General features: G+C 42.7%; 1 long non-coding RNA gene across 6 annotated transcripts; it reads left to right on the top strand.

Moving 5' to 3' along the window:
• The first annotated feature begins 8,032 nt into the window (after positions 1 to 8,032).
• On the top strand, positions 8,033 to 26,411 carry LOC309352365. Of its 6 annotated transcripts, none has more exons than XR_014161248.1 (5): positions 8,033 to 8,053; positions 8,988 to 11,729; positions 12,118 to 12,264; positions 13,744 to 15,699; positions 15,742 to 15,756. It is a non-coding gene; the product is annotated as an uncharacterized lncRNA (long non-coding RNA). The 6 variants fall into 6 exon arrangements; XR_014161244.1 differs by lacking the exon at positions 8,033 to 8,053 and adding an exon at positions 8,068 to 8,500 and having other exon boundaries at positions 15,742 to 17,667; XR_014161245.1 differs by lacking the exon at positions 8,033 to 8,053 and adding an exon at positions 8,507 to 8,624 and having other exon boundaries at positions 15,742 to 17,667.
• The last annotated feature ends 1,530 nt before the right edge of the window (positions 26,412 to 27,941 follow it).

Here is a 27,941-nt window from a genome sequence, read left to right as displayed (position 1 = left end):
CTCTAGCCACTAGACACGGAGGGTGGGCATTTGCCTCGACTTTCTGGAACACAGGCAGAAATGAGAAAGTAACCCAGAGAATAAAAAGCTTCTGTATGCTCAGCTAATAATTTGTACATAGGTTTTTCTGTGCTTCTGTTGCAATAGTTTTTAATGGGGTTCATGCAGGGCTTAGTTCACCTCCTCTTTGTGACCTGAATCACACACACACACACACACACACACACACACACACACACACAGCAGCTGGCAAGGCCCATGTTTGGGTGGCTTCCATGTTGGTTTGGGTAGCATTGCAAGCTTTACATCACTGTAACTACAGCGCATCATGGCAATTTCTCCCTCTGCTTTTGTGTGGCTGAAAGGTTAACCAACTCAACTTTGCAAGGCCTCCCTGGTAGTGAAATGTAATAGAAATTGTCAAGTTGCTTATTCTAGTCCTCTAGCACCATCTCAAAACCCATTGCCAGTTCTTTATGTAACACTGATGAGGTTGGGTACTCTAAGGCCAGAAGCTCTGCTGCTCTGCTAATATCTTTCCAGGCACTTTGCGATCTACATTAAAATCCTGCCAGACCACATAACAGCGTGGCTCCTACCAATACACATCTAGTGAATTAGATTATGATGCCCCCAAGATGCCGCTTTAAATAAACATTTTTATAATGCTTTAAATTACTCGCATTTGCCTGTAATCATCAAAAGGTTTTATTTTAAAAGTTTGCACGTGAGCTAAATATTGGCTTCGGCATGGAGAAGAGAAGCGTAATTTCCAAATAGACTTATTGATATTGAAATAAATGGTTTTCATAAGGCTTGTCAACTGTAATGATTAAGGATAATGAACACAGAGGGGAATGTGCTTACTCCACAAAAGTGCCTACCTCTGCAAACCTCTTAAAACTAGCAATGCACATGCCTGGCTAATGCAGAGGCAAGGAAGCTGTTCAAGCCTGAGGACCACCCGTCCTTCTGAGCAACTGTTTTGGGGGGAGGGAACATGCCAGTGGTGGGTGGAGCCTAGGGATGAGGGGAGCAATTGAATTCAGTTTGCATTTAAAGGCAGACCTACCAAATTCACATATTTTTCTGAAAAAGAATATGTTAACTTAAATATAGCCATTTTTTGAAATTCACAATTCTCTGAATTTTGCAATGCAGCTCTCCATTTTGTCACGGTAAAATGTGCATTAAAATGCATATATTAGTGAGAAATAAAATGCAGAAATGCATAATATTAGGGGAAATGGTATTGCAAAGTATGTCTAATTAGGAGAAATATGTACTGGAATGCTGGTGAATTTTCATGAGGAAAGTTAAAAAGTTGTTCACAAACTGAAAATGTGGCAAACTGAACTTAAGACTGGAAAAATGAGAAACTGAGAAAAATAAATATGGACAGGTTGTCCATCCTTAGTGTAGCTAGAAAAAAGTGGGTGGAGCAAAGAATGTGAATCTTACATTTGTGCAATAGCTTTGTTTCCACACACACACACACACCTCTCACTATCTTTTTAGGCAAGATAACAGTCATTATAAGAAAAGCCCGCTGATCCAGGCCAATGGTCCTTCTAGTCCAGTATCCTGTACCAGATGCCAGTGGGAAACCCACAATCAGGATTCGAACACAAGAGCACTCTCCCTTCTGTGGTTTCTAGCAGCTGGTATTCAGAAGTATTACTGTCTCCTCCATTATCGGAGTTCAGAGGCCTATTCTATATGGAAAAAGAAAACACCCAAGGAAGGTGTGAAGAGGTGCAGCTTGAAAAGAAGGCATGTATTACTGGAAAAACCATTCAAAAGTGTTTTGGAGAAATTATTTTGCTAAAATATTAGGCAGAATTACATACAAACATGTGACTATTAAGATAAATTTACATTAAAATGTTAATGAATCTTCCTGAGGATTTTTGTTTATTTATTGCAATCTAAGGTAGAAATGTGGAGAAATGAACTTAAGAGAATTAAAATTAGAAACCAAAAACAAAACCCATAAAACACAGAACAAGACTTGTTCACCTAGTGCTACATCTAGTGTTGCAGCAATAACTGCTAGCACATTTGCAAAGCTAAGCAAGGTCCAGTATGGTTTCAAATTGGATGGGGGACTCTTGAAATTCCTGCACTGAAGGGGATTGAACTATATGACCCTCAAGGTCATTTCCAGTTCTATAATTCTATGTTTCTATGATTCTATGGGGGTGTATGGGGTGTTAGGAGAGGGGTGGAAGATACATCACACTCCTTCTGGGGGTAGTTTGTCCACTCTAAGTCCCTATCCTGCATTCAGCTCTCACTTGTAGCTCCTAGAAGTTCTCAGCTTGTGACAATGGCCACACCTTGAGAAATGGATTTGACTGGTTGGCTAAAGCAGGTGAGGGTAGCCAATGGGTCTCAAACTCTTGGTGAGTTAGGGAATTCCCCTACATGTGAAGACAGACTCAGGCGGATTGAGCAGACGAAGCCAATAGTGGGTCCAATGGCCAAGAAGGTGGATTCTGCACAGGTTGTAGAGGGAGAAGGAAAGAAGAAGGAAAACCCTGATCCTAAACCTCTGCTGCTTTGCAGCTATACTCATTTATGAGAAAGGCTTTGGGAGTAAACCCCAAGGAAAAATGTGTAGCCACTTCCTTGCCGGACATCTTTGGGAGAAGAAAAGGCTAAGAAGTAAATCCTACACAAATCCGGGTGGAGTCTCTTAGACAGTTGGATATGGTGCCTTGTACGCCTCCTTCCAGAAACTCCTGCCGTCAGTATGGTATCAAACATATTGCTCTGCTTTCCTTTGGACCACATTAGCAAGGCTGAGAAGGCAGTCTTGTCATCTGGGCAGCCCAGGACCTCTATACACACTGCCCAGGCTTGCACCCCAGAGAGTTCACATTGGTGCTGCTAACACACCAAAAACAATGTGGGAGGCAGCAGTTACTGATCTCTGCAGCCACAGCAGATGCTGTGATTCTCCATAAATGGGACTTCACCCCCGGAGACGCACTCCATTGTCTCTCGAGACAGATGGATGCCAACAAGGATTGTATAACTATGGGAGAGGGATACCTATGTGTCAGGGGCTCAGGAGCAGAGGCACAGGGAAGAGAGGAAATGGAGAGCGAAGGGGAAGAATCTGAGGGCAGCGTAGGAGAAGATGACAGTGGCCCGAGAGATTCCATGAGCCTCTCCAGCGAATCAGAAGATTCACAGAAGGGGGCGCAGGTGGCCAGGGCAAGGGGGGTCCCAAGGGGGACACTCCAGAAGCAAGGGGCCAGCGGGGACTCCCAGAGCAGCAGTTGGAGATCAGGACCAGCTTCCCCACCAGAGCGTAGTGGGGGGGGAGAGTCCCAGGTATCGGGGCCAGCGTCTCCCCCAGCAGGGAGAGAAGATGAGTCAGGGCTGACCACGCCTCCATCGGAGAGTCAGGGAACGGAGGGGAGGTCAGCTCCAGCTAGCCTCCCGGAAGAGGGAAGCAGTGACAGAAGCAGTGTAACGGTCAGGAGGAAGGTCACTGGGTTGGCGCGAGAGCCAAGTTCAACTGTACAGGCGCGCGGGACAGCAGAGAACCCGGATTGGGAACCAGGTCCTAAAGCCCGCCGGAGGCAGGGGGAGGAGTCAGGGGACTCAGCGTCAGAAGAGTCCAGAAAGGGGAATGCCCCAGCGGACAGGAGGACCCAGAGGAGGAGAGAGCAGAGGAAGAGGTGGAGCAGGGCTAGAGTCTTAAACTGGTGTCAGGGGGGAGGAGATTCAGACGGAACTTCGGCGGTCTAGGGTTTAAGACGTAGAGCTGCGCGCTACGGCTTTGAAATGGAAACTGAACTTCAATAAAGACTTTTGTATATAACTCCAGTTACAGATAGGTAGCCGTGTTGGTCTGCCATAGTCAAAACAAAACAAAAATCCTTCCAGTAGCACCTTAAAGACCAACTAAGTCAGTTCTTGGTATGAGCTTTCGTGTGCATGCACACGAAAGCTCATACCAAGAACTGACTTAGTTGGTCTTTAAGGTGCTACTGGAAGGAATTTTTTTTGTTTTGTATATAACGACGACCTGGCGTTGGTCCTCTGTGAGCTGGGACCTTGGGCAGCTTTGACATATAGGTATCACAGACTCGGGGTAAGCACAAAGCATCTTTTAGTGGGGGGAACCTAAAAATAATTCCATAAAGAGTCAGTGACATGAAGAAGAAGAAGAAGAGTTGGGATTTGATATCCCGCCTATCACTCCCTTTAAGGAGTCTCAAAGCGGCTAACATTCTCCTTTCCCTTCCTCCCCCACAACAAACACTCTGTGAGGTGAGTGGGGCTGAGAGACTTCAAAGAAGAGCTGCGCGCCACGGTTTTGAAATAGAAACTGAACTTCAATAAAGACTTTTGTATATAACAACGACCTGGCGTTGGTCCTCTGTGAGCTGGGACCTTGGGCAGCCCTGACACTATGTTTCCCATAACCCGTTCCAGCCTTCCTTCTATGGAAAGAACTATTTGGATCACAAGTAACTTGTAACACAAACCAAGGATGCCTAGGAAAGGGGAAGGCTTATTACAGGAACCCACATTAGGACTAGATTATGGTGTCATCTTTAATAGTATGCCACTTTTGTTTTTAAAAAAGTAACTTATTTCACTGAATAGTTTGTGCTGGGAGGTCAAAGAAAGTACTGAACTAAATCCTAAGCGATTCTCGCCTTTCTTGGTGCTTATATTACAGTTCTATTATTCATTGTGAAGACCAGGCCAGCAGCAAAGCCCTTGGCAGCAAACATTCATTTTCAGGCATATTAACTTTTTTAGAAAAGGAAATGTGATTTCTTTAGACTTTAGTCATTGCAATATTTGTCAGCTGTCTAAGTCTAAGAAATTAACTTTTTTGCGGGGATTGCTTTTGAATATGAATAGATAATAGAGGTTCAAAAAGCTTTGCTTCTCGAAGACTGACAAATGAGTTTTCATCAAAATAAGTGGTGAAATCTGGGGGGGGAGGAAGTTATTTTATTTTAGTGTTTTTTTAAAAAATATATGTAAACCTGGTATTTTTAAAGCTATTGCTGTCAGAAAAGCGAATTCTGACATTTAGATAAAGCCAGTGTGGCAGAAGAGTAGTTGGAGAGAGGTTTGTGTGGTAGCATTTTTCAGGAAACTACCATTTTCAAGTTTCTTCAAAAATTAGTTAACTGTGGGAGATAAGCCCCCTTCTCTGTTTTCCATTTCTTTCAGGTTCCCATTAATCAAGTTTGTGCCATATAAGGCAGGTTTCAACCAGCATAGAGACTTGAGAAGGGACCAGTATAGGATGTGGCACCCTTCCTTCCTTGAGAAAGAACACAAGAGAGACAGGGGGAGAACACATTTAGAGAAAGTGTCTCCATGCAGCCATATTGTGGATGACTTGTGGGCAAAGGCAGAGGCAGAAGTGGGTGGAGCAACACATGCAAATTTGTTGGCTAGTTTCCTTATACACAGGGATGCGGGTGGCGCTGTGGTCTAAACCACAGAGCCTAGGGCTTACTGATCAGAAGGTCGACGGTTCGAATCCCTGCTCCTGCCAACCTAGCAGTTCAAAAGCACATCAAAGTGCAAGTAGATAAATAGGTACCGCTGTGGTGGGAAGGTTAACGGCGTTTCTGTATGCTGCTCTGGTTTGCCAGAAGCGACTTAGTCATGCTGGCCACATGACCCAGAAGCTGTCTGTGGACAAATGCCGGCTCCCTCGGCCTATAGAGTGAGATGAGCGTGCAACCTCAGAGTCGTCCACAACTGGATCTAACAGTCAGGGGTACCTTTACCTTTCTTTATACACTCACCCAGTTCTCTCTCTTCTCCATCTAGGCAAGCAATATCAGAGTTCAAATACCGTACATATTCCTTTTGGATGAAGGGCAGGAAATAAATGTAATAAACAGTGTCACATTTGACCCCCAAACCCAAGGTTCCCCACCCTTGCCTTATAGGTTTTGAAAACTCAAATCTACCTACAGGACCCAAAAGACTAAGAACCCCTACTCCATTCTTTCATTCCTTGCAGCCGTTTCTTAACTGACTTCTGAAAGTCCACAGGAAGGCTATGTTTCTTTTTATGTCATCATCACATATACATGGTATAAATATAATCTCTCTGCTTGCAAGATGACAGCATCACCTTTATGTACAGATGAAATTGGCACCATTTGCAAGCATACTTCCTTCACGACTAGAATCTTACCTCTGACGCCTGCTCTTTTAGAGGTAATCAAATCACATTTTGAATTTCCTAAGCACAGTTAATCATTTTAACAGAATCATTTTGCAGAGTGGTCTGTGACTTAGTTGGAAAGGACACCACATTAATGTATATTTTTGCAATCTCTGCTCCATGGGGACACTGAATCAAGATATTTCCTGTCACATTGCAAGCTTCTTGACAGAGTGTACCTTAAACAATATCCTTGGTTACCTGGAAAGTTTCCAAATGTTTTTGCTTTTAGTCAGGTACCAGAAAAAAAATCCATTGGTATTTAAGCTTAAGTTTTTCCTTCCTGTTTGTATATTCACAAAGAATGTCAGTCAAGGGAGGAGAAATTGGTGCTTTAGATCTGAGTTGTCAAGCATCCCTGGAAGTAGTGACTGTCAATAAAAAATAAATCAAACCTTGGGTATCAGTAAATGTCACTGAAAGTTGTGTGTTGGTAACAGCAAAAAAAAAAAAAAAGTGGGGGATAAAAAACATATCACCCAACTAGTTTCTGAGTACCTGAAAGAGGCTGAAGGTTACTCAGTTCTAAAAAGACATTTAATTGAGACTCTTGGGAGTCTTCAGTTTGAGACATTCATTATTACCATTTCCTATAAGAGCTTCCATCACCTGCTCCATGACACAAATCTGCTCTTGCAGCAACCCGCTTGAGATGGAACCACACTGTAACTCGATCCATCTGTAGTTCATAGCGTATCTCCTGCATCATTTTGTCACAGGGATGCGATTGGAGAGTTAAAGAGGACCAGACTGGTGAAAGGAGGAAATGAATATCCATTCAAGGAGTTCATTTTTGGACCTCTGGGGTCACACGCTCTTAGAGTCATGAGACAAAGTAAATCTAGAGCAGAGGCAGTCAATGCGGTGCCGACCAGATGTTGTTAGAACACAACTTCCAACATTCAATGGTTGGGGATGATGGGATTTGTAGTCTGACAACATCTGTTCTATAACATTTGTCCAAGGAAAGTTGGGCTCCCCCACTGAACATAGCTAATCTGCTTCAGCTATCTGCTACCATTGGGGTACAGCAGTATAACAAGTAAAGAGATATTGTACATAAGAAATGGAAAGAAAAAGAGAAAGGTCATTCTCAGGATCTAAACAGGCAGATTTTCAGAGGGCCAAACTACACAATAAATGCATAGTTTGGCATGGTGTTAATTTTCCTTCTTCTCACCTTTAAATGGTTGCAACTGAGTTGATGAGGATCAGGAACATGGCACAAGTCAAAATGGGGTTTAAACACTGCTTACTGCATGACAGTCTCAGTGAAAATCACTCCTCCCCTTTGCCCTTCAAGGTGCAAATTGGCACAGCAGCATCCCCTAAGCTGATACCCTCCAGATATTTTGGACTGCGTCCCCATCAGCTCAGGGGAGTTGTATTCCAAAACATCTGGAAGGTGCCTGGCTGGGGAAAGGAAGGCTATGGTATTTATTTATTTATTTATTTATTTATTTATTTATTTATTTATATCAGTATAAACCATAGTTTTGTAGAAATATACCAAGGTGCTGTACACCATACAAAGTTTAGAACAACAGCATTAACCAAACATCAGAAAAATAACTTTAAATACAGGTTGGCTGAAGGAAAATCCACATTCCCAAGGCTGCCTATTATTAGCTGACATCTAAAAGAAGGCAGGGATGATTCCTACCAAACCTCTACTGGCAGGGAGTTCCACAGGACAGGGGCTGCCACACTAAAGGCTCGGTCCCTAGTAAGAGCTCACTGAACCCCAGAGGCTTGGGGAAGCACAAGAGGTGCCTCCTCAGAGGTTCTCAGTGATTGAGGTGGAGCAAAAGGGAGCAGATGATCCTTAAGGTACGTTGGTCCCAAGTTGTTTAAGCACAACAACCTTTCAAAACTGTGGCATGTTAGCATCCAAAATGTATATATAAAGCAGGGGTCAGCAAACTTTTTCAGTAGGGGGCCAATCCACTGTCCCTCAGACCTTGTGGGGGGCCAGACTATATTTGGGAGGGGGGGATGAACGAATTCCTATGCCCCACAAATAACCCAAAGATGCATTTTAAATAAAAGGACACATTCTACTCATGTAAAAACACACTGATTCCCGGACCGTCTGTGGGCCGGATTTAGAAGGCGATTGGGCCGGATCCGGCCCCCGGGCCTTAGTTTGCCTACCCTGATGTAAAGAGTTAATTGCAAGAGCTGTAAAACTCTGTGGTGTCATACACTCTGTGTCAGTTATGGCAGTTGGTACAGTTATGGCAGTTAGTGGAACAGTCTTAACATTTAGAGCAGCAGGTATGTTGTGTTGTGCTGCTGTCTGCCTCAGAGTTAGTTAGTCTGTAAGAGTTTAATCTACGCAAGATGTTTTAGCAATTTAAGTATCACCGACCTGCATTGTATATTTAATCTGCAAGTGCAAGTATGATCAGTAACAGTTGTATGTTATTTAAACTTTAAAAGAGAGTGTCTCGAGTACAGTGGTACCTCGGGTTAAGTACTTAATTCGTTCCGGAGCACGATTTCTGTTCTCATCCTGAAGCAAAGTTCTTAACCTGAAGCACTATTTCTGGGTTAGCGGAGTCTGTAACCTGAAGCGTATGTAACCTGAAGTGTATGTAACCTGAGGTACCACTGTAGTTTTTATAGGAGGGGAAAGAGAACTAATTAAAGGGTCAAATGGCCCAGGCCTGTCTTCCATATACTTTGAGTCTTAATTCCCACAAAAACTGCATTGATTGTATCCATGGATTTCAAAACAGCACAGATTTTATTTGTTTCCTAGAATTTCTGAGCAAACAACAGCAACGAGGATGCCAGTGTTCTTTATTTGAACTCCTGATCCATCTTCTTTGCATTTCAGAGATCTGTATTACAAAGGTTGGCATGTGTTTTTTCACATTCCGCTGCAATTAGATTCGAGTCCAGATGTGATTGCCTTACGATGGAACTCTTGCATCTTCATTAATGCGACTCACTGGCAAACCACAAATCTGCTACAGCATACCTGTCAATCCAATGCAAGTATAGCTTTTATATGGCAATAAGTAGATTCTATTTCAGTGTGTACTCCAAATGCCAGGAGACAACTGAATGGGTTGTGAGTAAATGGAGATGCATCGCACTACTTCAGGCAATGCTTTCCTTGATTTTCTGAACCGCTTGAGAAGCCCTGCAAAAGATTATCCCAACAAAAGCTGCTCAGAGGACTAATGTAACATAGAAGAAGACATAACAGAAACAGATCACTGGTTCCCAGACAAATGAGGGCATCTGCATGGATGGAGCATATCCACTTCAAGAGCCATTTCTGTAGCAAATGATTCCCTGGGTCTCAGCGGATCTCATCCTCTACTCTTTAAAGGAAGAGAAAAAAGGCAGAGAAAATGGGATGGATGATTACTGGTGGCATGCTTTGCTCAGTGATATATACACAATGCAAAGTACAGCACAGGAAGAGAAAACTTTACTGTACATTCTTCATCGGAGGCTGATTTATTCTGCAAAAAACAATAATAATATTGGTCTTTGGTCTAACAAAAAACGTCAGGAGTATCTAGGTCTATGTGAGCAGAGCTCCTTTTTTGCAAAATCAGCTGTTTGGCAGGGAAGAAGTAGGAGAGCATATTGGATCCATCCCAGCACCCATTTCTAAACTGTTAATTGGGCAATCCTGGCCCAATTGCACTGGCTTCCAATTGGTTTCCGGTGCTGGTTTTGACCTCTAAAGGCTTAAACAGCTCAGGATGGCAATATCTCAAGGACCATCTCTCCCCATATGAACCTACCTGCATCTTGTGATCATCATCTGAGGTCTTTCTTCATGTGCCTTCTCCACGAAAGCTCTGGAGGGTGGCAACATGTGAACGGGCATTTTCTGCAATGGCTCCCCATTTGTGGAATGCTCTCCTTGCCAGGAGGCTTGCCTGGTGCCCTCATTATACACCTTTAGGTACCAGATGAACATGTCCCTCTTCAACCAGGCCTTTGGCTGACTGACATCTGATGCCCTTTTAAATGTGTTGTGGGGGTGGGATTATTGGTTTGTAGTTGTTCTTATTTTTATTATGTATTTTGTGGTTTTTATATTGTAATTTTATCTTGTGAACTGCCCTGAGATCTACAGATGAAGGGTGATATACAAATTTATTTATTTATTTATTTATTTATTTATTTATTTATTTGATTGATTGATTGATTGATTGCATTTCACCTTGATAAAGGGTTGTAGGCATGGTGTTTGTGTTGTTAGATGAGGCTAGGAGTTTGTGCAGTATTCAAGCACACACAAGGATCTCACTTGGATGCATTCTAAGTGAAACAATGCTGAAAATAACAATACATACACATCATATGTTGATGTGCAGTGTATATTTTATATACTGTTATAGACCAAGTTCAGGAAACGTGTGTTTACTGGGCTCCATCAGGCTCAGCCAACATACCCAGTGGTCAGAGATGATGTGAGTTACAAAGCAATAGAATCTATATGCCACAGGTTAGCTTAGCTAACCCTCTACTGAGATAGTAATGGATAATTTCCTCCTCCTCCTCCTCCTCCTCTTCTTCATTTTGTTCTGTTTTTGTCCGGTCCATACTTTTAAGTGAAGTGGCCTGGATTGGAACATAATTATCCTTCTGATTTTCTACTTTCTACAAATTTTGTGATATAGTACTCTGTTCAAAAAAATGAACTTAAGAGTCAGACATGTACTTGAGGCAACCTATGCTTGCCAGAAAAGAGACCATTACGTATAAGAACCATTTGCTCTCTGTGTGGTGTTTTGTGTGTGTGTGTAATTCCTTTTCTTAGCCTGTTATAGCTGTGTCTAGTAAAACTTCAGAATCATTTGAACTTGTCTGATCTTTCACTGCTTTGTCCAAATGGTGTGGGGGGGGGACACCAGTGGACTCCAGAAACGCACAACTTTAAATGAGGTGGTAAGCTCATAAATCATAGAATTGTAGAGTTGGAATGGACCCCAAGGGCCATCTAGTCAATCCTCCTACAATGCAGGAATCCCAAGATACCTGCTCCTACAGTCTGCTGACAGGAAGCATCTATCAGGAGGGAAACAATTTTTGTTAATTACCCCTCTCACCCTAAAAAATCTGCCCTGGGCAGTATGACCCCCCCTGAGACTGATTTAAGGAAAGTTTAGGAGCTTCATGAGCAGGGAGAATTGCCAGAAATGTATCCCTCTCATTTCTGCTTGCTGATGGATGCCTTCAGTCAATTGAAAGACACCAATTGGATACCACCCATTATACTTAGGACCCCTTTAAAAAGAAAGGGGTTTACATTAATTACTTTCCTCACCATATATGTAGACATGGGTATTACAATGTTCTGAAGCCATAGTCACAAAAAGCATCTCCTCTCATGAACTGTCCTAATTCTACATTGTCTTGCTTTTTTCCTCATAGGAGCCCCTAAGAAACAAGGAAGCCAGTGCTAATAGATATCTCCATATCGCCCCTAAGCCAGATAGCTTCAGACTCCACATAGATCAGCTGCCTTATCTCAGTTAGTCTCCTTTCTCCATAAATTGTTAACTTGTTGTTTCAGGCCAACTATCTGTAATTAACTTGGTAGATAAATGGTATGAGGCAAGATTTGGATTTTATCTTTTGGGCTTGACATGAAATTGAAATTCCCTTTGGAAGTATTTTCTTCTTTTTGCACTTCATTTCCTGGGTTTGGGGCCAAGTTCTAATTTTCACTTGCTTGCTGGAGCCTGATTTTTTTATTTTTTATTATTTTCGTATTAGTCTAAGACTCTTCTCTCTGATCCATTGCATTTTCAGACTGTGTTCTCAGTGATATGCTCTGTTCATTGAGCTGTTCTAAATGCAGAGTCACACCTTCATCTTTTCCTTGAGGCCACTGTTTACATTTATCTTCTTTCCTTCAGGTTAAAACAATATACAGCCAGTTACATACTTACACTGAGAGGCTGAGTTCTCCTTTGCTAAAATGATATCAAAGCCCCCTTGCACTTTGTGACCACCTGAAGCTGGTGAAGATCCTACTGGCTTCCCCACGACATAAAGGTCCCAAGGTAGGAGGGGAGTGTAAATGTTCAGAGTAGAATTGTGAACCCCAAAATAATACCTGCTATGACTTGCTTAAACTACAAAGAGCATGATCCAACCCAATGTTTTGTCCTAATTTGTGCAAAAGCTAAAATTTTGTCTTAATGGATTTCAATAGGAAAGCTAAAATTTAAGTATACTTTAAATTTAAATAATGGAAAGGGTTGTATCTCAGTGGTCGAAAACATACTTTGAATGCAAAAGCTGCCTCCTAATGAGTCAAATGATCAATCATTCTAACTCAGTATTGTCTAAACTGTCTGGTAATAATACTTCAGGGTTTCCATTTCAGACAGGAATTGTTCCCAGCTCTACCTGGATAAATCGGTGTTCAATGAGCCCGTGGTATCTGGAGGCTGTGGATCACACAAAATTAGGCCAAATGGCTCACAAGGCACCAGTTTCCCCATCCCAGAAGTAGATGATGGTTGCATTGAGTTGACTAGTTGTGCTACATCACAAAATATACTGAAGACCATCAGCTTAGATGGTTTTTAAAAGGGATTGGGAAAATTCAAGGAGGGTTCATAGAGGATAAAGGAGAATAAGACTATCAGTGGCTACAGTCCACTGGTGGTGCTATGGTCTAATCCTCTGGGCCTCTTGGGCTTGCCGATCAGAAGGTCGGCGGTTCAAATCTCCATGATGGCGTGAGCTCCCGTTGCTTTGTCCCAGCTCCTGCCAACCTAGCAGTTCGAAAGCATGCCAGTGCAAGTAATTAAATAGGGACCGCTGCGGTGGGAAGGTAAGTGGCATTTCCAGGCGCTCTGGTTTCTGTCACAGTGTCCTGTTGCGCCAGAAGCGGTTTAGTCATACTGGTCACACGACCCGGAAAGCTGTCTGTGAACAAACACCAGCTCCCTTGGCCTGAAAGCAAGATGAACGCTGCAACCCCATAGTCGCCTTTGACTGGACTTAACCATCCAGGGTCCTTTACCTTTACCTTTTTTATTGTCCACAATAACTATGTTGTACAGCTACTATCAGAGCAACTGCTTCCTGGGAACCACAAGCGGGGAGAATGTGGATGCACTCATGTTCCCTCTCTGGGATGCCCATAGGCACCTGGTGGGTCACTGTGAGAACAGGATGCTGGGCCACATGGATCCAGCATGGATCTTCTTACGTTATTAAGTAAAAATGTACAATACGTCACACTGTTGCCAATGTATGATTGCAGCCATAGTCAAAGTAACTGTTCCACAGAACAGTTCCACAGAACTGTTCCACAGAACAGTGTGTATCTGAAGAAGTGTGCATGCACACGAAAGCTCATACCAAGAACTAACTTAGTTGGTCTTTAAGGTGCTACTGGAAGGAATTTTTTTATTTTGTTTTGACTATGGCAGACCAACACGGCTACCTATCTGTAACTGTTCCACAGAAGGCATTCTATTATGACCCACAAAAAATAAAGTAATTGTGCATTATTTTATGTTGTTTAGTGAATCAGCCTGCAAGCTCCACTGCTGGGCAGTATTTAAATCTTTTAAATTAAGAAGAGTGGCAGATGAAACTGATATACTATGCCAAGTTGGCGAAATTAACTGGGAAAATTTGGAACCAGCAAGACCAGACTTTCCTGAAAGACTGGAATAAATTTATGATATATTTGAAAGACAATTGTAATCAATTGACATCACTTGTAGGGTTGCAAGAAGTTTTGTAAGGAGAACCATATGAATTGTTGCGAAAGAGGACTAAGAAGGAGTTTATTTAGGATATGGATTTTATAGCAATAACTATTAAAATAAAATGCAAAATCAGAAAGGAAGTTAGAAAACCATTAGTCAAGGTTGACAGAAGTCTCTGCCTGTGATAGCCGAAGGTATGTTATGCTGCATAGGATGGGATGTTATGTTTGGAAAATATGTGCAAAAACCAATAAAAAATATATTTTTTAAAAAAATCTTTTAAATTAACAAAATAAGATACTTTTACATCCTTCTGTTTTCAGTGGTAGAGAAGCTGAATGTATGAGCATTTCTTTAACTAAAGTCTTGCAGAATAGATGTCTATATGGTTTTGCCTTCAATCTCTTCTTTGAAATGTGAATTCCTGTTTCAGAAAGCCTGTAACTTTTCAGTATAGCATTGGGGACAAGAGTTCAGTGTTCTTTTTAAAGAGTTTAGTTTCTACAACTGTTCATGACCGGATATCCTACAGCTATAAATATTTAGTTATGGAAAGTAGGCTTCCCATTTTGGTATTGTGTATTTGATGCACAGCTGAGAGGTACTGGAACGGCATAGGAATAATTAAATGTTACCGTTTTAGTTAATGCACTCAAGTCAATATATCCTGAAGGACAAAAGGCTGGAATAACATTTCCCTGTAGCAGTAAATGTTGAAAGGTGCATACATTCCTATCATTATGGTGGTGATTAGAGCTGCATTGTACAAAATGTTTCAAAAGGCAATTTTTATCACATCATTATTAATATATAGATCTGAAGGTGAGGGCTGTTTGCAAAGAAGAACTCTTTGGGATTTAAGCAGACCTGAAATTTAGCTGCAATAAGTGGGAGTCAGGTATACACCTTAATGAAAAATGTATAACTAGATATTTACAAGTACAGAACACAGAATCATAGAACTGGAGAGTTGGAGGTAACGCTGAGGCTCATCTAGTCTGACTCGCTGCAATGCAGGAATCTTAACTAAAGCATCCATGACAGATGGCCATCCAACCTTTGCTTAAATACCTCCAAGTAAGGCGGGTCCATCACCTTCCAAGTGTACTCCAGGTGTGGTCTGAATGGAATAGACCAGTACTAGGACTTTCCTTGATTTGGACACCATACTGCTGTTGATGCAGCCTAGAATAGCACTAGCTTTTTTGCCACATCACACTGTTGACTCATGTCAAGTGGTCTACTAAGAACCCCTAGATATTCTTCACATATACTATTGGCAAGCCAGATGTCCCCCGTATCATATTTGTGCAGCTGGTTATTCCTGCCTATGTGAGCCAGCTGCTTACTCATTCACTAACCAAGTTTTCTTTAACCTTGTGTAAGAAATAGGCATGCACGCACCAAATCACATATCTCAACTGTGAAGTAATGTGTGATGAGGGTGTTAGGTGTGACTAATGTATGCATGTTGATCCAAATTATGTGAAGCTTTCTCAAAAGAAATGACAGCACAAGCTGGATCTTCAATCAGGCAGTTCCAAGACAGAATCTGCTATATCTCAAGCAACTTGGATAGATACTTGACAAGACTTTCCTTGGTTGTTTAGGTAGAAAGTATGAGCTGCTTCATGAAAACAGAAAGTGATCTACACAAATTGTTCAGCTATAGGCATACATCCTTCTAAAGATAACTGCAGTGCCATCACTTTCTACAGGAGATTAAATTCTGAAATATGTCAGAGTTGAATAATTCTGAAGAAAAGTGTTGCAGGAAAGAAAGAAAAAGAAAGAAAGAAAGAAAGAAAGAAAGAAAGAGAGAGAGAAAGAAAGAAAGAAAGAAAGAAAGAAAGAAAGAAAGAAAGAAAGATCATGAGCAATCACAAAGTATGCAACAAATGCAAGGACATCAGAGTACCACTTAGGTCAATAGCCAATCAGATTTGACTATGTAGCAGTGGTAAGAGCAAACAAAACCAATGCTGTATTCTCAGGAAGCAATGTAATGTGTCCTCATTGCTGAGGCAATCGGGTTGACACCTCCTGCCATACCAGATTGCTTCATCATGGAGCATTCATTGCTTGTCCTCACAGCACAGCTTGGCAAAGCAAGGAGCATTGGCCTGGTTGCCTTGGCAATGTGGGAGCTTGTTCCCTGCCTTGCTGTGATATAAGGGCAATGAAACAAATGCAGTTCAGAGTGGTGAGACAGGATGTTGATCCAGTTACTTTGGTGATGGAAACACTTTTGTGAAAATTTTGTATGTGTGATGTTTTGATGAAGCTCATTGGTTTGATTAGCTTAGCTCTCTTCTTGACTATAAGATGGCCTATCTTGCTTCTCATCATCTTAAACTACTTCACCTTACAGCGGAACCTAATTATTCTTTCTGCAGTACAGCAGTACAGCAACTCTCCTTCCCAGTTACAATTCACATTACAGTTCCAGTACATTGGATAGCTCCCAAGAGTAGTTTTCATGCCTGCCAAAATGTGAGGGCAATTTATCTAGCTGAATAATATAAATGACCAAACACCCCATGGATCTGTAAACAAACCTTTGAACTGCAGAGCCAGTTCCAGAACGCTCGATTCGCCATCTTTCCTGGGAGTTGCCTTCATGTCATTAAATACTTCTCTGCACACAACTTTGAAGAAAGGAGAGGTGAGTTGCTGTTGGTACCTCAAAGGACATGGTGAGAGAAGCAACTCTCAGATTTAAGGAACAGCTCAACATCAATACATCCATTTCAGCTAAAGTGGCACAAAATGGTGACTTGAGATTCTGGCGATGTGGCTAAAACCTGGCAGCAAGGTTTGTTCTGGCGATGTGCAGAAAAAAAATGACCCAAGACAGGCAGTCAAAAAATGGCACACAAAGACAAGGATGTCGGTTATGACCGCTGTTGTTCATTCTGGTACTGGAAGTACTGACGAGGAAAGTAAGAGAAAATAAAGAAATATTGGGAATAAAAGTAAAAAGAAGTGAGCATAAATTGAAAGCCTTTACGGATGATCTGGTAATCACTGTGGAAGATCCAAAAATCTCCCTCCCAAAAGTAATGAACATAATACAAGAGTCTGGACAAGTGGCAGGATTTAAATTAAATAAAAATAAGACCAAACTGCTATTTAAAAACCTTAAAGAAAATGAGAGGAAAGAAGTAACAGAAATGGTAAAAAGGTAAAATATTTGGGTGTATGGATAACAGCAAAAAACATAAACATATATAAAAATGAATAGAAGAAGTCTTGGAGGTGTGAAGCTGAAGGTGCTTTTTACCATATGTGGTGGGATTGTAAAAATGTAAAAACATATTGGGAAATATACAATGAATTGAAAAAAAATGCTGAAAATGACATTTGTTAAACAACCAGAAGCTTTCCTGTTGGGATTCTAGATCAAGATCTGCCGCAAGAGAAGAGGACATTATTCATGTATGCTACTATGGAGGCGAGAATTTTGGTAGCTCAAAACTGGAAGACTGGAGAAATTCCAACAAAAGAACAATGGCAAGAGAAATTGATGAACTACGCAGAAATGGGAAAATTTACAGATAGACTACGAGAAAAGGACAACAGTGACTTTGAAAAAGAGTGGGAACCTTTTATATTATATTTGCAGAAACAAAAAAGAACATTGACTTGATGGCAGGATTTAAATAAACATACATACTTTTTAAATATAGAACATTTAAAACAAAGAAGAAATGATATGGTGAATTGGTGGAAACAGCAGTAAGGGGGTAACAAACCCAGGGAAGCCTGGGAGGAAAGGGGATGAAGATTTGTAACATGTATGTTATTGATATGATATGTTTGTTAAAATACAAAAGAAAGTTAATAAAAAATTATTTTTTAAAAAATGGCACACAGGGAGGTCAGTAGAAAGACAAGCTTTAAAATCAGGGTGCCTTTTGTTCTTCAGAATGATAAAGACTCTCCTCCCTGAAAGAGAGGGGAGTGGTTGTGGGCGGGAGCCTGAACACCGCCTCTAGCAGGGGGCGTAGCCCCCTGCCTCCAGCTCACCTGGCTGGCGCTCACGCCCCCCCCGGTGGCCGTCCAACCAGGTGCCGTGGGGGGGCGTGTCCAGCAGCCTTGATGCTGCAGCGTCAGCCTCTCCCCGGCCTCATTTCTCTTCATCGTCCTGTGCGAGTCACCCACCCTCCACTCCCATTGAGTTAGGGCTTAGGTCATTGGCCTTGCTATGGACCTTAGGTTGGTCGCCCTGGTTGCACGGGGGGCCTGGTAGGAGTTTTTCCATTTGGCATTAGGCTTTTTGGTTTTTTCGCCTACCTCGTAGCAATCGTCACAACTTTTGTGGTATTGGTGGGTAGGTTAGGCATTGGAATAATGTGCTGTGGTGTGTCGAAGTACTAGGTGTGGCCATCGCCTATGCCTTCAATGTTTAGGGGTATTCCGTTAAAGGAATCTGGCGGTCGTGTATTCTGTCCGATGCCTGCTTGGCGGGAGGCCATGGCACGACCCTCGGTGACAGCAGGGGTGAGCCTATAGTTGGATTAGCATCAACAGGTGATGAACCCCTGGTGAATAAACCCACTTGTTTCGCGATCCAATGCCTAAGCCAATACCTTTTCATTGCTGTAATCAATAAAGTTGTGGCCTTTTCTAGCCCATTAACCTTATATCACGTGTCCCTGTGTCTTCTTTTCACGTCACGGTGGTCGGGTCCTCGAACCACAAAAGGTTTATCCACCCTTACCTTTAGCCCTGCTCTTTCCAGGCACAGGTCTGCACTAGAAAGCTCTGTGTCTGTTTGTCTATTGCCCCAGAGCTTTCCTCGTGAAAACTTGCTCTTAAGTGCTCCGTAGCAACAAACATCAATGTGAGCGTTCCTTGGATTGCTGATTGCTCTAACTGAGCTTTAAAGAGTGGGTTTTCATGGAAAAGCTGCAGAGATTGAAAAAATAAAATAAAAGGTACTCAGACATGAAGTTTTAAAGTGCAGACCATACCTGGAAAGAACTGCCAGGGACTGGCTGAAGGGCTCCAGCCGAAGAACCCCCTAGGTAAGTTGCAGAGGAGGAAGGCTCACAACCTGGATTGTGGTGATGGCACTCTGAAGACAGGTCAGATGAGGGTGGAGGCTGGGAGGTGGAAGAAACGACAGGCTCAACGGAAAGAGCCAAAGGCAGAAAGCCCTTCAAGGGCACGACAAGGTGCAGAGGGAGATACTTCAGGCCCCAGACCTAAAAGAGAAGAGGAGAAGGGGACAGAAGCTGCAACAGCTTTGCAACAATTGCTCTGTCCCACTGTAGTAAGCTCCCCTGTCCTTTTTGACTCCAAGGTCACACAGGGGTTTGAATGCAGCTGAAAAGAAAGCTCAGAAAGTCCATAGGAGGTTCCCTTGTCGCCAGAGTTTATACTGGCTTGGGAGACATCTAGAGGAGGAGGCTTAGGAGGAGAGAGGAGGGGCCAAGAGTTAGTCTTGGCAAAGTTGCCACTTAGGGCAGTTGTGCCTGGGTGCACTTTGCTTGTATACTATTTTCTTAAATAAAAGCTGACTTTACTTTGAGTTTCTAAGTCTTCATTCTCACCTGCTGCTGAACCAGCCCTGAAAAGAGTGGAGGAAAGGTACGTGTGGATAAGCCCAAAGAGGAGACAGGCCGCAGTGCATTGATTGAACACATGCTTTATATACAGATGCTTAAAATGCATTATGGTTAGTCTTCCTGCTTTCCAGCTAAAAGTGAATGATAGCAAGTGACTGAAACAACCTTTGCTGAAGTCCTTGGAAAATTAACCACCAGAATAGGCAGAACTGGATTTGATAGACCAATCACCTGATGAAGGCTGCAAATATTTCAGTGGTGCGCCTATTGTTTTCCAACTGTCATATCTCTTAATTTTCCTGGCTAATCCTTTCCTAGCTACGGAGCTCTGTTAAATAGAGTAGAAGCAATTTCTCCTGTCACAATAATCTCCATTTAGATTTAGTAAGAAACCTTGAGGACCTCAATTGCTGCTGGCTGATTAGCTGGAAGCTGAATTGCACTTAATAAAACCTCTCTTCCCCCACTGATTAAAAGCCCCACACTCGTCAGTTAGTGCTATGATGATGGTCCTCTCTCAACAGGGTAGATGAGGGATAGATCACTGCAGGGGAGAGAGCATTTCCGTCCATGTTTTGGACAGTGATGCTCCTGTTTTCTGTTTTCAAATTATCATCATCATCCCCTTGGGATATGATCTTTTCAACACTGGAGAATTGTGGGAGGGAAGCAAACAAGGTGTGATCCATGCTGCCACATGTGTCATTGGGTGCAATATAGCAGCATGGTTAGCTGCCTTATGTTGCATCAGTTCCCTTAGTCCATGGGTAGGCAAACTAAGACCTGGGGGCCGGATCCGGCCCAATCACCTTCTCAATCCGGCCCGCAGAATGTGTGCTTTTATTTAAAATGCATCTCTGGGTTATTTGTGGAGCATAGGAATTCATTCATTTTTGCCCCCAAAATATAGTCCGGCCCTCCACAAGGTCTGAGGGACAGTGGACCAGCCCCCTGCTGAAAAAGTTTGCTGACCCCATGGCAGTGACTCTCAGGGGTTTCAAGCAAGGTTCTCTCCCAGTTCTACCCAGAGATGCCAGGGATTGAACATGGAATCTTTTGCAAGCAGGGCAGAAGTTTTACCCTTCCCCAGACAACGGGACTCAGCTTTTCCCTCCTTCCCTGACAGTCATGGGCTGAGTATAAACTATTGGAACCAAGCATTATTATGTGCCTTGTTAAGGGAAGGCGGAGGAATCTGTTCAGTCGCCTTCTCACAGTTGTCCACACTGATCTGACAGCCCTGAACTTTCTTGCAGATAAGAACACAACTCCTAGAGTGGCTGGGGCAACCCAGCCAGATGGGTAGGATATAAATAAATTATTATTATTATTATTATTATTATTATTATTATTATTATTACTCAGATTACACTCTTCAGAGTTTGAGATGCTCTTTTGGTGCACAAAAAATACAGACAAACATTTATATTTTACATAAAAGATGAGTGTAGTGTGTGTGTGTGTGTGTGTGTGTGTGTGTGTGTATTTGGATGAATGCATTGAAAAGCACTGAAAAGTGCACACAAATTAAATACGGACTTCCTATGCATTCTTTTAAAAAACCATCTGCACAAAATGGAATGGAATGCAATGGACCTGAGACGGAGTGCCAGCCAGACTGAAACATAATGGAATTAAGCTGCTCAGTCTATTGCTAGCCATGTCCAGCCATTCCAGTCATCCACAAGCAAGTTACTCATACTCGGGAGCAGTTGGACACAGCAGAAGAGGGATAATGCCCTGAATTTAAAACCAAAATTAGAGAACTGTTTTATTTTTAAAAAAATGATATTTATTAAAGGTTTAAAGATTACAGAAAGAAGAAGAAAGAAAAAAAACTTTAAAAAATTAAGCAAAACAAATCAATACACAAAACAAAAAAACAATACAAAACAAAAACAAAAACAAAAACAGCTGAAAACACATCCAATTTTTCCATTTCTTTGTCTTTCATTTACTTGTTTCATCGACCTCCTCACACCTCCCTTTTTTGTATTCTAGTTATTAATTATTTCAGCAAATCCATTCTTATCTTAATTTATTTTAACCTTATCTTACCATTAATACCATAAAACTTATTTGTACTTAACTCCTTATATCATTTCTACTGTAGCCATGTAATTTCATTCCAACATTTTTCTAACACTCATTAATTTTACAATATTTCTATAAATAACTTTTAAACTTTTTTTCCAATCTTCTTCCACCGTCTCTTCTCCCTGGTCTCGGATTCTGCCAGTCCTTTCTGTCAATTCCATATGGTCCATCAACCTGGTGATCTTCTGTCCGAGGCTCTTAACTCTTTTCCATGTCCCTTCTACGGATCTTTTTCATATTTATACATACGCTTTACTTTATCTTCTGCTGATCTTGTTCTTAATTTCCTTCCTTTGGCGCTGAGGAGTAGATCTTGGGGAAGCTCCAACCTAACAATGTCTTTATTCCTCTCGACAGGTCAGCCCATTCTCCATAGTCAAAATTAAAGTCCAAAAGATATTTCAGGACATGTTTCAAAATTCCTCCAAAGCTGGAAGCCCCCACAACTCCGATCTTCTCCTGACCCAAATCCAAATCCCAAAAGCCAGAACATCCCTGTATAAGGGGATCTGTCCATCTTTCCTTCTCCAGTCCAAGCGAGGCTCCGATCCTCAAAATCTGACTTTCTCTAAATTCAGTCATAGAAGGCAACAACTTATATTCATCAAATTGCCTCTGTAAGGCTGGGGCTCTCTCCACTTGTATTACTTGAGGTTCAACAACCACTTCCTCCCTCACCTTCTCCACAACTTGCCATGTCGTAGTTTCTGCATAGATGTTCACTTTTTGTCCCAAGTCAGTCACATTTTGTCCCAGATTATCAATTTTAATAATCATAACATCTGTCTTCTTATGAAGCTGATCCAATAAAGCACTTATCTTACAAAATGCAGTCACTAAAGCTTCTTCTGTCAACATTCTTACCCGTTCAAGGTCAATCCCTGATTCTCACAGTCTTTTATCTCTGCAGCTGGGAAATTCCCTAGATCCACTCCTGTAACAGTTTCAAAGACTCCCTCTAGAGGAAACAATTTCTATTTGTATCAATCCTTTTAAACGCAGATCCAGCAACAAAATTAGTTTCAATTTTCAGTTACTTTTGCTCCTTTTTGAGCGCAGAAGGAAACAATGGAAACAATATATTTCTCTTGTTTAGCTATCTGTCCACATAGGTTTTATTCACAGTCAATGAACTTTCCCAAAACGTCACTTTTATTGGCAGCCCGTTTCCAGGTTCAAAACGGTGATAATTTATCTTTCTTCGCTCTCTCTCCTGCAGGCTTAGATGATCTAGAATTTCCCCCCTCTTCTTCTGCTTCCAAGGGGGGTTTAACAATTTTAGCCGATGGAAATTTAATTCTTTACAAAAGACTTTCCAAAACTTTAGCTTGCAACCTCTTTGCTTTAGTCTATTTACAAAAAGGGGAGGCGGACTTCCTGTTTAAAACCTCCCCCGTTCAATGCCAAATTAAGACGTTTAAAAATCCAATTTTCCATTCTACTCACGGGTAGTTGTTTCAAGATCAAATTGTCCACAGGAAAAAGTCAGCGCTCTCCGGCAACAGCAATGTGGCTTCACTCCATGAAAAAAGCAGTTGATTCAAAGCACCGCACCACTCACCCCATGTCGCTCCGGATCCCCGAAACCGGGTTTCCCCGCAAGTAGGGGAGGCGCAAAAGGTGGCAGCCGAATCCCACGTCCACAGGCTTCACCCGCCTGTGGTTTTTAGTGGGTCTCCGCCTTCGCCATGGTGGCCAGACCCTAAACTCCATGGAACAAGTTCCTCCCGATCAGAGGAATTCAGCCATTGCCGGAGAACTGTTTAAAACAAGCCCACAAGGCACTGAGAAATCTCAGCAGGAAGCAGCTGTTGGTTTTGAATACACTTTCAACCAAAAAGAAACCCCAAACAAACAAACAAACCACCAGCTTTCAAGTGGTACAGTAGGAGAGCAATTAGTCTCAAAATACAAGGAGTTGCTGCCCAAATCCAGCAACATACAGAATCTAGATTGACTGTTACCATTCTGAAGAGGCAAAGGCAACTGTTAATTGGAAGCAGGGACATTCCTAGTTCTGGCAATACAGAAAGTTCTGGACCTGCCTAGGACTATCTTTGTTAACAGATGGTTGCAAAGTAAGGTCAACATGCAATTTTATGATGTGCATATGTGTTAAAGCTGCTTTAAAACAAAATATAGATTTGGGGTTTTTTTAATAAATTTTATGTCAATTAGCTTTTAACCTTTGATTTTTCTGTATCTTTCATCAATATTTTATATTGTTTTGTGTAAGCTGCTTAGAGGCTTTAGTGGATGCAGGGTACATATGTTTTGTCAGATGAATAAAAAGTTATGTTGCCTTCATGCCACTGTGCATGCAGGATAGCAAACTAATAGATTCAAGTTACAATAGCAAGAAAGCAGGGCAGATGTGAAGCCTTTTAAGTAGAAGTCACAACATAGTCCCCCGTCTTAAAATGTGGGGAGGTAGAAGTCCCAAAAGGTTTTATTGGGGGTGCAGGATTAGTGATAGAGTGGCTTAGGGATTTCAGAAAAGGAGAGCAGGCTCCCTTTGTTGTCCCTGTGGAATCATCTGAGCAATGGGGTCCACTGATCAGCAGGGAAGGCAGTGAGAACAGTTGTGGCTATACTGGCTCACCCCTTTGCGATTGTTGGCTTGCCAGTCAGGTAAGGAGCACAGCCCAGATGGCAGCTGACACCCTCCTACCTTGACGGCTATGCTCCATCTTCACTGTCAGAGGCAACATGCTTCTGAATACCAGTTGCTGGAAACCTTAAGAGGACAGAGTGCTCTTGTGCTCAGGTCCTCCTTGTAGGTTTCCTGCAGGCATCTGGGTAGACACTGTGAGAACAAGATGCTGGACAAGATGGGCCTCTTCTTATGTCCTTCTCCATTTGTCCTTGCATAGGGACTGTGAAGGCTTAAAATGACCATGTGGAAGTCAAAAGTAGAGGCAATGCACATGTTCCCTTCCCCCTCCTAATTCATAGAATAGGGGGCTTATATATCAGTTCCATACATCACTTTATAATAGAAAAAAAATAAGCTGGGGACCATAAAGGTAAAAGGTAAAGGAACCCCTGACCATTAGGTCCAGTCGTGGCCAACTCTGGGGTTGCGGCTCTCATCTCGCTTTATCGGCTGAGGGAGCCGGCGTACAGCTTCCGGGTCATGTGGCCAGCATGACTTAGCCGCTTCTGGAGAACCAGAGCAGCGCACGGAAACGCCATTTACCTTCCCACCGGAGCAGTACCTATTTATCTACTTGCACTGTGTTGCTTTCAAACTGCTAGGCTGGCAGGAGCAGGGACCGAGCAACGGGAGCTCACCCCATCACAGGGATTCGAACTACCGGCCTTCTGATTGGCAAGTCCTAGGCTCTGTGGTTTAGCAGCACACACTCTTAAGTTCAACAGTTTCTTCCTTCTCCACCTCTGAATAAAGCAAGCAGGAAGGAACAGGACAAGAAGGAGTGATAAAAATAGAGCAATAGTTTTCCTAGACAGAGAAAGATACAGGCATGTCTGCATTTGGTTTAAAGGAACCAGGGGGCTGTAATGCACTGTTTGAGCTCACATATGTTTTTTCAAGGGTATCTTGCTTTCTTGGTCCTCATTTGCAGATTTGCCGGTCAGCAGCACTGGTGATGCAGTTGACACAGGAAGTATCAGAGACCCTGTGTGATACGATGTCTTCTTTTACAAGTTGTGCATCCCATGTGTCGAGTTTTGGGTTGCTGTAACACATCCGGAGCTACACTTCTGGAATGCCACTATCTTTGAAACGGCCACGATTTCTCTGTTCCCAATCAGTGTTTATCTAATACAATCCTCTGCCTGTGACTTTGAACTGATTTTCCATTTTGCTCAAGAGCACCATTTGTAATTGTAATTCCATCTTAGATGTGAAATCTACATCTTCAATAAGCATGGAAACAGCACACCCACTTAGGCTGGTTTCCATAGGAACCACGAGAGGGGAGAGGGCAAGAGAAAATGCTTTCCCTCTCCCTCAAAACCATATTTCATCATTAGTGTAAAGAGAAAGCTACTTACTTCCCCACTCACTATAAACTTCATCCACTATCCCTGATCCTGCATAGTGGTGCAAGTAATTAGCATGATCCACTAAAAGTCTTATGCACGTTCAAATTGAAGCATTCCCATAATGACATTGTTAGGACTTCTGTGCTCATCTTCAAGCCTGCATTTGAGTGTTTAATTGGAACCAGTTGAAATGATTAGCTCCTTCAGAGAGAAAATCTTTTTACTGATAGTAAATACAGCTTGCATTCTGCAAGCAAGTTCAATAATCTCCAACACTCGGTATGAGAGCCATGAAAATATAACTCTACAACCCTCTGTTCTGTGTCACATGTGGCATGTTCTGAATATAGATAATTCCCTCTCTTGCTGACATGAGATGCAATTGTGTGAGAGTTGTTGCTTTAGGTAGCCGAAACAGCAACACAAGGGATATACCCCCGGGGGTTGTCTTTACCCGGGGGTGCAAGGAGTGCAGGGCACCCGGGCGCCGAATTCTGGCGGGCACCAGGTGCCCACCACTGAAGCTGCCTAAGCTCTTAACTATCTACCTGTTATGAAAAAATAAATAATTTTGATCAAGCTAGAAAAACAAAATGCATATATACCTAGGTATTACCAAAATGTATACCTACTATTTCACTAAAGGACTTTCGCCTTTTGCGCTCATTTACCCAAGATGTGCCGTGCCAGCAGCGGCGCTTGTCATTCACAACGGCGGCACTTGTCAGACTCAATGACAGTGTTTATCATTCTCAACGGCGCAGTGCACGCGAAATTAACTCTTACATCAAAATATTATGTTACTGTCAGAGCTGCCTCTAGGTCCCAGCTCACAGAGGACCAATGCTAGGCTGTTGTAATGTACAAAAGTCTTTATTGAAGTTCAGTTTCCATTTCAAAGCCGCAGCGTGCAGCCCTACGTCTTAAACCCTAGATCGTCGAAGTCCCGTCTGAGTCTCCTCCCCTCTGACACCAGTTTAAGATCCTAGCCCTGCTCCACCTTTTCCGCTGCTCTCTCCTCCTCTGGGTCCTCCTGCCCGCTGGGGCATTGCCCTTTCTGGACTCTTCCGACGCTGAGTCGCTTAGCTCCTCCCCCTGCCTCCGGCGGGCTTTGGGACCCGGTTCCCAATCCTCATTCTCTGCTGTCCCGCGCTCCTGTACATTTGAACTTGCCTCTCGCGCCAACCCAGTGACCTTTCTCCTAACCGTTACACTACTTCTGTCACTGCTTCCCTCTTCCGGAATACTGGCCGGATCTGACCTCCCCTCCGTTGTCCAACTCTCCGATGGAGGCGTGGTCAGCTCTGCCTCGTCTTCTCTCCCTGGTGGGGAAAGCACTGGCCCCGATGCCTGGGACTCTTCCCCCCCACTCTGCTCTGGTGGGGAAGCTGGTCCTGATTTCCAACTACTGCTCTGGGAGTCCCTGCTGCCCCCTTGCTCCTGGGGCATTCCCCTTGGGAACCCCCTACCCCTGGCCACTGGCGCCCCCTTCTGTGAATCTTCCGATTCGCTGGAGAGGCTCATGGAATCCCTCGGGCCACTGTCACCTCCTACGCTCCCCTCAGATTCCTCCCCCTCGCTCTCCATTTCCTCCCCCTCCTGTGCCTCTGCTCCTGAGCCCCTGACAGTTACGTATTGTATTGAGCTGCGCTGCTATGCGGCAGCAGGGTTAGCAGCACCTTTGACATGACTGGTGATTCTCCTAAGCAGGTGCCTAAATAATACTTACAAGTTTAAGTGTGGTGGTGTCGTATACTTAAGTATAAGTGTATTGTAAATAAATGAGCAAATAAAAAAGTTCTTCCCTCCTTTCATAAGCAAGAGATAAGGCATAAGAATGGTGTCTGACATAAGCATAATAAAAGTTAATTTGAGAGCTAAACTAAATTTGGGGGCGCTGGGCAGATCTTTGCACCCCGGCGGTGCATATGCTAAAGACTGCGCTGGATACACCAGTAAGCTTGGGGGAAACCCCAAGGTTTGCAGATGTACAGAAAAAAGGGAGACCCCCCCAAAAAAGAGCAACTCATTGAGATGAAATTTTTGTTGTTGCTCTCATTTAAAAGCAAATCTACCAATACGAAAACCAAAACACATTGTTCCATATTTTGCAATGCAATTCTCTAATCAATGTTTGAGAAAAATGCATATATTAGGGAAATGAGGCATATATTTGAATATATTAATGAAAATAGCATTAAAAATGTATTATATTAGGGGGAATCCAGAAGGCCAAAGTTTCTCTATACCTGGTATAGAGGTGATCCCACTGAGATTGTGTGCTGTGATGTTCAAAAAGCTTTTGATAAAGCATCTCACCAAAGACTC

Source organism: Podarcis erhardii (genome assembly GCF_964252035.2).
Source record: "Podarcis erhardii genome assembly, chromosome: 11".
Classification (NCBI taxonomy): Eukaryota; Metazoa; Chordata; class Lepidosauria; order Squamata; family Lacertidae; genus Podarcis; species Podarcis erhardii.
Note: the sequence above shows the minus strand (reverse complement) of the source record. Positions and strands in the feature narration are given on the sequence as shown.